This window comes from Cydia strobilella, chromosome Z (genome assembly GCF_947568885.1).
Source record: "Cydia strobilella chromosome Z, ilCydStro3.1, whole genome shotgun sequence".
In the NCBI taxonomy this organism is placed as follows: Eukaryota; Metazoa; Arthropoda; class Insecta; order Lepidoptera; family Tortricidae; genus Cydia; species Cydia strobilella.
In genome coordinates, this window is record NC_086068.1 from 61,557,861 (window position 1) to 61,566,963 (window position 9,103).

Here is a 9,103-nt window from a genome sequence, read left to right on the forward strand (position 1 = left end):
GACTCGAATTGCTGTTTTAAATTTGCCAAATAAATTGCCTATTAGTTTAGCAGGGCATATAAATGAGTCTGAATAAGAATAAATCAATCACAACCTCGTCGTAAACTGCGTCTCTGTGTTAGAAAGTTAACAGCTCTTGCCTCAGTGATCTTGGATTTGAAGCTCTCCTCGGTGTGCTGCAGGCGCACCGCCAGCGACGCCGCCTCGCGCTCGGCGGGACTCTAAAAACATACGCTTATTGGTAAAGAAGAAGAAGCCATTATTAAAGAAAGAAAGAAAATTCATATATTTGACGCCACAACATAGTACATAAAAACCGGCCAAGTGCGAGTTGGACTCGCGCACGAAGGGTTCCGTACCATTATGGAAAAAACAGCAGAACAATCACGTTTGTTGTATGGGAGCCCCATTTAAATATTTATATTATTCTGTTTTTAGTATTTGTTGTTGTAGCGGCAACAAAAATACATAATCTGTGAAAACTACAAATGTCTAGCTATCACGGTTCATGAGATACAGCCTGGTGACAGACAGACGGACAGATGGACGGACAGACGGACAGCAGAGTCTTAGTAATAGGATCCCGTTTTTACCCTTTGGGTACGGAACCCTAAAAAGAAAGGCATGCAGACAAAAAAAATTGGACGCTAAAAAGGAACTAGTAGTAAGTAAATCACTTTATTTTACAAAAAAAAATTGTTAACATGAAATTCATATAAATTTAGGTAAAAGGCGAGCTTATCCCTATAAGGGATCTCTTCCTGCTAACCTTAGAGTAAATGAGTGGAAAATTCGAATTAGATAGATAGACAAACTTACAGAACGTACAATAATATTTAAAAAGGAAAACTACAACGTCTACAAATTACTAAAATACATCAATAGCATTATACAATAAAATAAATATGTACTAGTATACATAAATATATAGTACTAAATATATATATATATATATATATTAGTACTCAACCAAATCACACTACCCCGCCTAACGCTTCGAAATGCCGAAACCACGCAATTATTGTGCAGTATAGTACCAAAGATAGATATAACTCCGTAATAGATGGATACAGTCTAAGGAAAAAACGTGCCTCGAAAATCAAGAAAATTTGATTCTCGTTCAGAGGGCGCTACTAGCTTTGGCCTACTGTCGTATAGATGGCGTTGACGGTTTCGTTTGTTATTTAACAATTTTAACGCATATCAGTGAAAGAACATGGATCAAAATCATAAAAATAATTAATGCAAATAAAAAAAATCATTTATCCATATTTAAATACATTTTATCGTATTTTTATAAATCTTCATTTTTAGTTTTAACGTGTGTCGACAGATGGCGGTGAATTTACTGGGGTTACAAAATTTACTATGACAGTACCGCTCTATTTTTTATTACTTCCACAAAAGTATGCTACATTTCAAGCTTACGGCGAAATGAGGCACTGATTTTAAACTTTAGTATCTACCTTAATCTAACTTTTAGGTAGGTACACTATGTATATATTGTAAAGTATTGTTTGACTCACCGGCGGCGCGGCGGGGTTGCACGGCGCCTGGCATGGCGGACACACGTCGCACGGCTGCAAAATAATTATTACCAAATATAAATAGGTTACTAGTTTGCTTTCAACAAGATTGACTATTCATTGAGACGATACTAACAAGCCTATTAAATTTAAAGAGGTCGCGTTGTTTTATCACCGAAGTCGGGTTCGGTCTTCATAATTTTATTAAGACTAGTTTGATAGAACCCAAATATAGCATTGTGTGTGGGGGTTTTGAGAAAAAATTGTACCATTTACTTTTTCAGAAAAATTAACACCTTGTGGGAACACACTACACAAGTGAAGATACATCGATTGACACCGTGTGCTGAGGCTGAGGAACGGTGCGATTGACATACTCCGCGGTTAGGCGGAGAAACATGAAATTGCTCTGATAAGAGCAGTTTGGATTGTCCTGAGAAGGACAGTTGGAATATCCTGCAGCATCTTCGTCGGACTCGTCGTGTCTTCTTTCCAAGCAGCGGGGCACGGCGGACCGACGACACGATGTTGACTCCACAGCGGCCGGCGAGCGAAAGGACTCGCGAAGGCGGGCCACTCAGTTTTATAGGCGCGCCGCGCGCGCCTGCGGCATGTACCAGCGTACCTCCTTATCTCTTGTTTCACTCTTCTATGTAAATATGTCTCTTTCTTTCTTTCCACCATTTTTGTATATAAACCGTGTATTCTGTAAATAAATTCATTCAATTCTTGTACATAGACAAGTGTTTTACTTCAGCTACAGACCTTCTGGACCTACATAGCCAGCACCTTCGCCATAGTGGTGACCACCGACTCTGAACAAGAAGCAAGAATAGGATCACAACCAAGAAGATGGGTTTTCCACCGACTTCGTCAGCTCTCGACACCCAATTCCTCATTGGCGAGATAAGAAGACTATCACTCGAAGTCGCCGAGCTGCGTTCAAGACCGCGCGAAAACTACAGTAACCAACGCTACAGCCGCTCTCATCGCCGTTTCCCGTCGCGTCCACGAAACTATTCGCAATCGCAAGACCGAAACCGAAGCCCACGCAGCCGCAGAAGCTCACCGATGCCATATTGCCATTACCACCGTCGATTTGGAATGGACGCCCAGAAATGTGCACAGCCGTGCAATTTCAAACCAATCCCGGCGACAACAGCAGCACCATCGGAAAACTAGACGTAACGCTGGCTGCGGCGGAAACCGGCGTTACCACCAAATCACACCGCCTTTTCGTACGAGACCGAACTACCAAACTTGTCTTCTTGGTAGACACTGGGGCGAACATCTCCGTCCTACCAAGAACACCCGGCACGAAGGCGCAACCTCTACCTTTTCAACTGTACGCCGCTAACAATACAGTTATTCCTACCTACGGCGAGAAGACACTGGAGCTTGATCTCAATCTACGCAGACCATTCCGGTGGAAATTCATCATTGCTGCAGTATCGAAGCCCATCATCGGTGCAGATTTCCTGGACTACCACCACATCATAGTCGACATCACGAGGAGACGACTGATCGACGGCAAGACTCTACTATACACGAACGCACAACTCTGTACTGCAAACATACCTACCGTGCGCAGTATAGACGTGCAACAGTCGTACCACAACATACTTGCCGACTACCCTGGTACAACTCGTCTTACCTCCATGAAGCTTAGCCCGAAACACAACGTCGAACATTTCATCGAAACAACCGGACCACCACTTCACTGCAGACCACGTCCGATTGCACCGCACCGCTACGAACTCGTGAAGAAAGAATTTGCCAACATGATGGAACAGGGCCTATGCAGACCAAGCAAAAGCCCTTGGGCATCACCTCTTCACGTCGTACCGAAGAAAAATGGTGATTTACGTGTGTGTGGCGATTACCGACGGCTAAACGCAATCACTAAGCCCGACCGCTATCCAATCCCACGCATACGTGATTTTACTTACCAACTCGCCGGCAAACAAATATTCTCCACCTTGGACCTCAACCGCGCCTACCAACAACTACCAATAGCAGCGCAAGACGTCGAGAAGAGCGCCATCATAACTCCATTTGGTCTATTCGAATTTCCGAGAATGTGCCCCGGACTCAAAAATTGCGGACAGACGTTTCAACGCTTCATTCACGAAGTACTGCGCGACCTTGACTTCGTGTTCCCATTCGTCGACGACCTACTTGTCACATCGGCCGACGAATCTACGCACGAGAAACATCTACGTTCCGTACTAAGCAGACTCGAAGACTACGGTATAACGATCAACCCGTCGAAATGCGTATTCGGACAGCCATCGGTCAAGTTCCTAGGCTACGAAGTCAGCAAAGACGGCATACGACCACCTACCGAGAAAGTGCAAGCAATCATCGACTATCCTAAGCCGAAAAACATCGACGAGCTACGACGATTTCTCGGAATGCTGAATTTTTACCGCGAAAACATTAAAAATGCCGCACAAATTCAAGCACCACTCTGCAAATACCTACACAATGCGAAGAAGCGCGACAAAACGGAAATCAGCTGGGACAACGAAGCCGATGAAGCATTCAACGCGTGCAAAGTGAGCATACAAAACGCCGCTTTGCTCGCGCACCCCTCCCACCACGCCCCGCTAGCAATATTCAGCGATGCGAGCGACAAGGCCGCGGGAGCTTCACTTAATCAATTCATCGAAAATGCCTGGCAACCACTTGGCTACTTTTCGAAGAAATTCTCCGACGCCCAGACTCGCTACAGTACCTTCGATCGAGAACTACTCGCAATATACCTAAGTACGAAACATTTCCGAAAAATGTTCGAAGGAGGAGAACTTATGATTTTCACCGATCACAAGCCGCTCACCTACGCATTTACGAAGACTAGCACAAACAACGAATCACCGCGCCGCACCCGTCAGCTGTTGTATATAAGTGAGTTCACAACAGACATACGACACATTCCGGGAACTCAAAACGCCGCTGCCGACGCCCTATCTCGCATCGAAGCCATCGCATGTCCATCTCCTATCGACTACGAACAACTAGCAAGAGCGCAAGAGCGAGATAGCGACACCATTCGAACACTCGCACAGCAAGATAACCTGTCGCTGAAACAAGTCACGATTCCCGGAACTACAACAAAACTGTACTGCGAAACATCAAGCACGGACTTACGACCTTATGTGCCCGAAGAACAACGCCGTGCCGCCTTCAACGCAGTACACAACATAAGCCATCCCGGAATCCGAACATCACGAAAACTCGTTGCTCAACGCTACTTTTGGCCCGGACTAAATGCCGATGTAGGCAAATGGGCAAAAGCATGCGTTTACTGCCAGCGTGCGAAGATCCAGCGACACACCGCAAGCCCCATTTCGAGTTTCCCGCCAACTACAAGGTTCGAACATATTCACATCGACCTTGTAGGACCTCTACCTATTACCGCCAGCGGACATCGATACCTACTCACAATGATCGACCGCGCAACTAGATGGCCCGAAGCGATACCTTTATGCGAGATCACCGCCGAAGACGTCGCTAAAGCCCTATACGAAGGATGGATCTCCCGCTTCGGATGCCCCGCTACCATCACGACCGACCAAGGACGGCAATTCGAGAGTCGAGTATTTGCGTCACTTACCCGCTTACTCGGCATCGAAAGAACCCGTTCAACGCCGTATCACGCTCAGTCGAACGGAATTATCGAACGATGGCATAGAAGTCTCAAGGCCGCACTCAAGGCCAGACTACAAACCGAGAAGACATGGATCGACACAATACCTACCGTTCTACTTGGACTACGAGCCGCACTACGCACAGACACCGGTGTAAGCCCAGCCCTACTCACTTACGGCTGCAGTGTACGATTACCCGGCGAACTGTTAGTACCTACGCGCGATGACGTCACCATGGACTCCGATTTCGTAAACCTTAATAGCTTTTGGATTATTTCGATTCAGAATGACGAGGACTATTGATTGATTAACATTATCCCCAGTAGGTATTTCATACATTTTGGGTGTCAATTTTGTGACGGTTGATCTATGCAAAATGTATGTAAAATGCTTCGCAAAACTGTAATTTTTTGGGACACAAATTTTTCCTTTTTAAATCGCTAGTTCTCGTGATTCTGAGTAACAGGTAACCCAAAATTTGATGTTTTTTTCGAAAATAAGTAAATGATACACTTTTACATTAAATTGCCCAAGAATGCTAAATTTCATCAGGCAACGGAAACAGGTTGCTGGTAAGATTTACTATAAACTAAGGAACACTGTAAGTTGAATTGAAATTTTGTAAAAAGCGTGCAAACTGAATATAGTCTATACGTGCGGCCAAAGGACAATGTCAGTATTATTTTGTACTTGTCACTGTGACTATCAATGTAAAAGTTGCTAGGGACCTAAGCAGTAAGTACTATTGTACTGTGATAAGGTACGAAATGGTATGTACTGAGATTAAATTCCTTGGCCGTATAACATATACTATTATTATAACTGCAACGAAAAGGTATACCAGTCCAGTCGTCTGTTAAGTATCACATTTTAGTACGCGGACAGATAGTCGTATGTCGTAGCCTGTTTATTTAAATGGAGGTGTTACGTCGTTACGACATAGTGGGAACGCGGCCGTAGGCGGCACGAGCACGACAGTTAGAACATGTGAACCGTTCGGTTGTGCGCTCAAGACAGTCAAGACGGTAACGGGGTTCCGTGATCCGTCAGCGTCATCACCGTCGTTCCCTATCAGAGAGATTTAGTAAACATGATATAATCATAAAAACAACAGTGTTTCTATAGTGAGAATGAAGAATCTTTAGTCATTTTCGAACAAATATACGCGTGTAGCAATTACCTTCCTTTTAGCTGCTGGTGAGGCTTCCACCGGCTGAAACAGCAAGCAATAAACTGAATAAGTATATTAGTAATTACATGGATGATATATTATTATATTGGTATATATTGGATAGACCGGCTGACATACCTGGCGCGTGCACGCGTGTCTGCAAGCGTGATCATCTTTCTTCGCCTGCATCGTGATGTGTAGGTATTCAAACTGCCAATAAAACATATTATTATTAGTATTACTTTGTTTTGTAATTGTTTAATTTAGGTTAAGCCCCTCGACGCTCGGTACTTGTTTCGCCTTTCTCAGGACAATACTGGAGATTTAACGGCAGCAAGTAACACCTCATTTAATGAAAGACATCTCTGTTATTTAGCGTCAAATAATAGAAATACACGAATCTTTAATAAGCTTTAACGTTTTTTAGGGTTCCGTACCTCGTACCCAAAGGGTAAAAACGGGACCCTATTACTAAGACTCCGCTGTCCGTCTGTCCGTCTGTCTGTCTGTCTGTCACCAGGCTGTATCTCATGAACCGTGATAGCTAGACAGTTAAAATTTTCACAGATGATGTATTTCTGTTGACGCTACAACAACAAATACTAAAAACAGAATAATATAAATATTTAAATGGGGCTCCCATACAACAAACGTGATTTTCTTGCTGTTTTTTTTTTTCGTAATGGTACGGAACCCTTCGTGCGCGAGTCCGACTCGCACTTGGCCGTTTTTTTTTTAAATGCATGAATTATGTGTGTGTGAGGCTTCATTTTCACTGAGGCGGTAGTGAGAGGAATCAATCAATAATGTTATTACTAAAGTAGCATAAAATATGAGCGTACTAATAAAAACACGCATAGCGTGATTATATGCGTGTTATGCCTAAATATACGTACTTACCTCCGAATAGTTGTTATAAATAGTTTTGCATCGCCGCAGCCGAGCAGCCGTGTCACCGTGTGTCAACCAGCGTCACCTGTCACTGAATGGTCTGTGTCTGTGGTCCGTCGAGTCGAGGAGGTCATGGACGGTGAAATATTCTCTTTTTGAAATAAACTACCAAACAGTTTGACTATAGGTCCACCGTGGAGTTTGGAGGCACATTTCATAAGAAGTTATATCTTTTCAAAAAAGTGGAAACTGAAATAATAAAAGATTTTTCCAACAACAGCTAACGGTATTAGCGGTCCCCCGACGGCGACGCGACGACGCTTGGAAAATAAAAATATTTGAACCTACATAATATATGTGACGATAATAATTAAAATAGGTTTAAAATATATATTATTTGGTAGTGTTTAGGGTTCCGTACCCAAAGGGTAAAAACGGGACCCTATTACTTAGACTCCGCTATCCGTCTGTCTGTCCGTCTGTCCGTCTGTCTGTCTGTCACCAGGCTGTATCTCATGAACCGTGACAGCTAGACAGTTGAAATTTTCACAGATGATGTATTTCTGTTGCCGCTATAAGAGGCCGTAGTCGATTTTGGAGCAAAAATGTAAAATTGATAGATTTAGTCGTTGAAATTATACATGTTTTGTTACGTAATATCTAAATAACAAGTATTGATTTCTATTATGACCTCTTCTCATCTTGCCTTTTAATAATGAGGTCGCGAGCGTGCGTCACCGGTAATGCATGAAGAGAAGGGGCAGTTTTTAAAAATTCATCAAAAAATCATGGTGGTATATTATACAAATTGATGTATAAGAATAGTTTCAGCAAATGTTGCAGATTGTTTATGTATCAAAATTACGTTGAAATTAAGTCGTTTTTTAGAGAAATTGTCACTTGTTTTGAAGTAATTTCCTGAGAAATTTGATTTCGTCTAACTTTCATTTACACTACTTCAAAGTCATAATAATAAAAATGTAGTCTGATAAACGTCAAGTACAGGATATGTGTAATACAAAATTACCATGTTTAGCCGTCCAAACTTTACGAAATTTACAAATAAGAGCGACAAAATCAGTGCTTTACGCGCGTTTACCTAAACGTCCATCAGAAAAGCAAACATTACTAATTTAGTGAGTCTGTTTTCAAAAAATTGATCTGATAAAAGGTAAGATAAGAAGACGTGCTAATAGAAACCAGTACTTGTTATTTCAATTAGATAACAAAAGGTGTAAAATTTCACGGACTAAATCTATCAATTTTACATTTTTGCGACTAAAATCGACACCGGCCTCTTAACAACAAATACTAAAAACAGGCTTGAATAATAAGTCTTCTAGACAGATGTCACTTCTCTTGTAATCGTTTGCCTGTGCGGATGCACAATATATTTTGCTTTCTTTAATATGGTATTTCATTGAGTAGTCCACGGAATATCCAACATGGCAGCAGATCGTGTACTAAATTCGCTACTCTAATTACCGTTTTCCAAAAGTGTGCGCGTGTGATTTCGTAAAGTTATTTTCAAAATTTATTCGCAAGAAAACAAAAGATGACAACTGCCATTCAGAATGTTTTTATTGAAAAATTATCCGGGATCCAAGATTATCCATCCTGGAAATTTATGATGCGGATGGTGCTCACCCACGATGATCGGGATTGGGATTGTGTGGGCGCAACTGAAAATAAAAACGAAGACGCAGGAAAAGGCGCTCGCGAAAATCGCCTTGAACGTGAAGCCTTGTGTATTTCCACAAATTAGAAATGCCAAGACGGCTCGCGAAGCGTGGACAACCTGCAGAAGGCATACGAGGACCGAGGCTTGTCACGACGGCTCGGATTGCTTCGCACATTATTCGCCA

General features: G+C 42.6%; 1 long non-coding RNA gene across 1 annotated transcript; it reads right to left on the reverse strand.

Moving 5' to 3' along the window:
• Window positions 1-140: 140 nt before the first annotated feature.
• On the reverse strand, window positions 141-6,546 carry LOC134754081 (uncharacterized). Its single transcript, XR_010128871.1, has 4 exons — window positions 6,486-6,546; window positions 6,357-6,389; window positions 1,527-1,580; window positions 141-221 (listed from the first exon to the last, which is right to left on the reverse strand). It is a non-coding gene; the product is annotated as an uncharacterized LOC134754081 (long non-coding RNA).
• Between the last annotated feature and the right edge of the window lie 2,557 nt (window positions 6,547-9,103).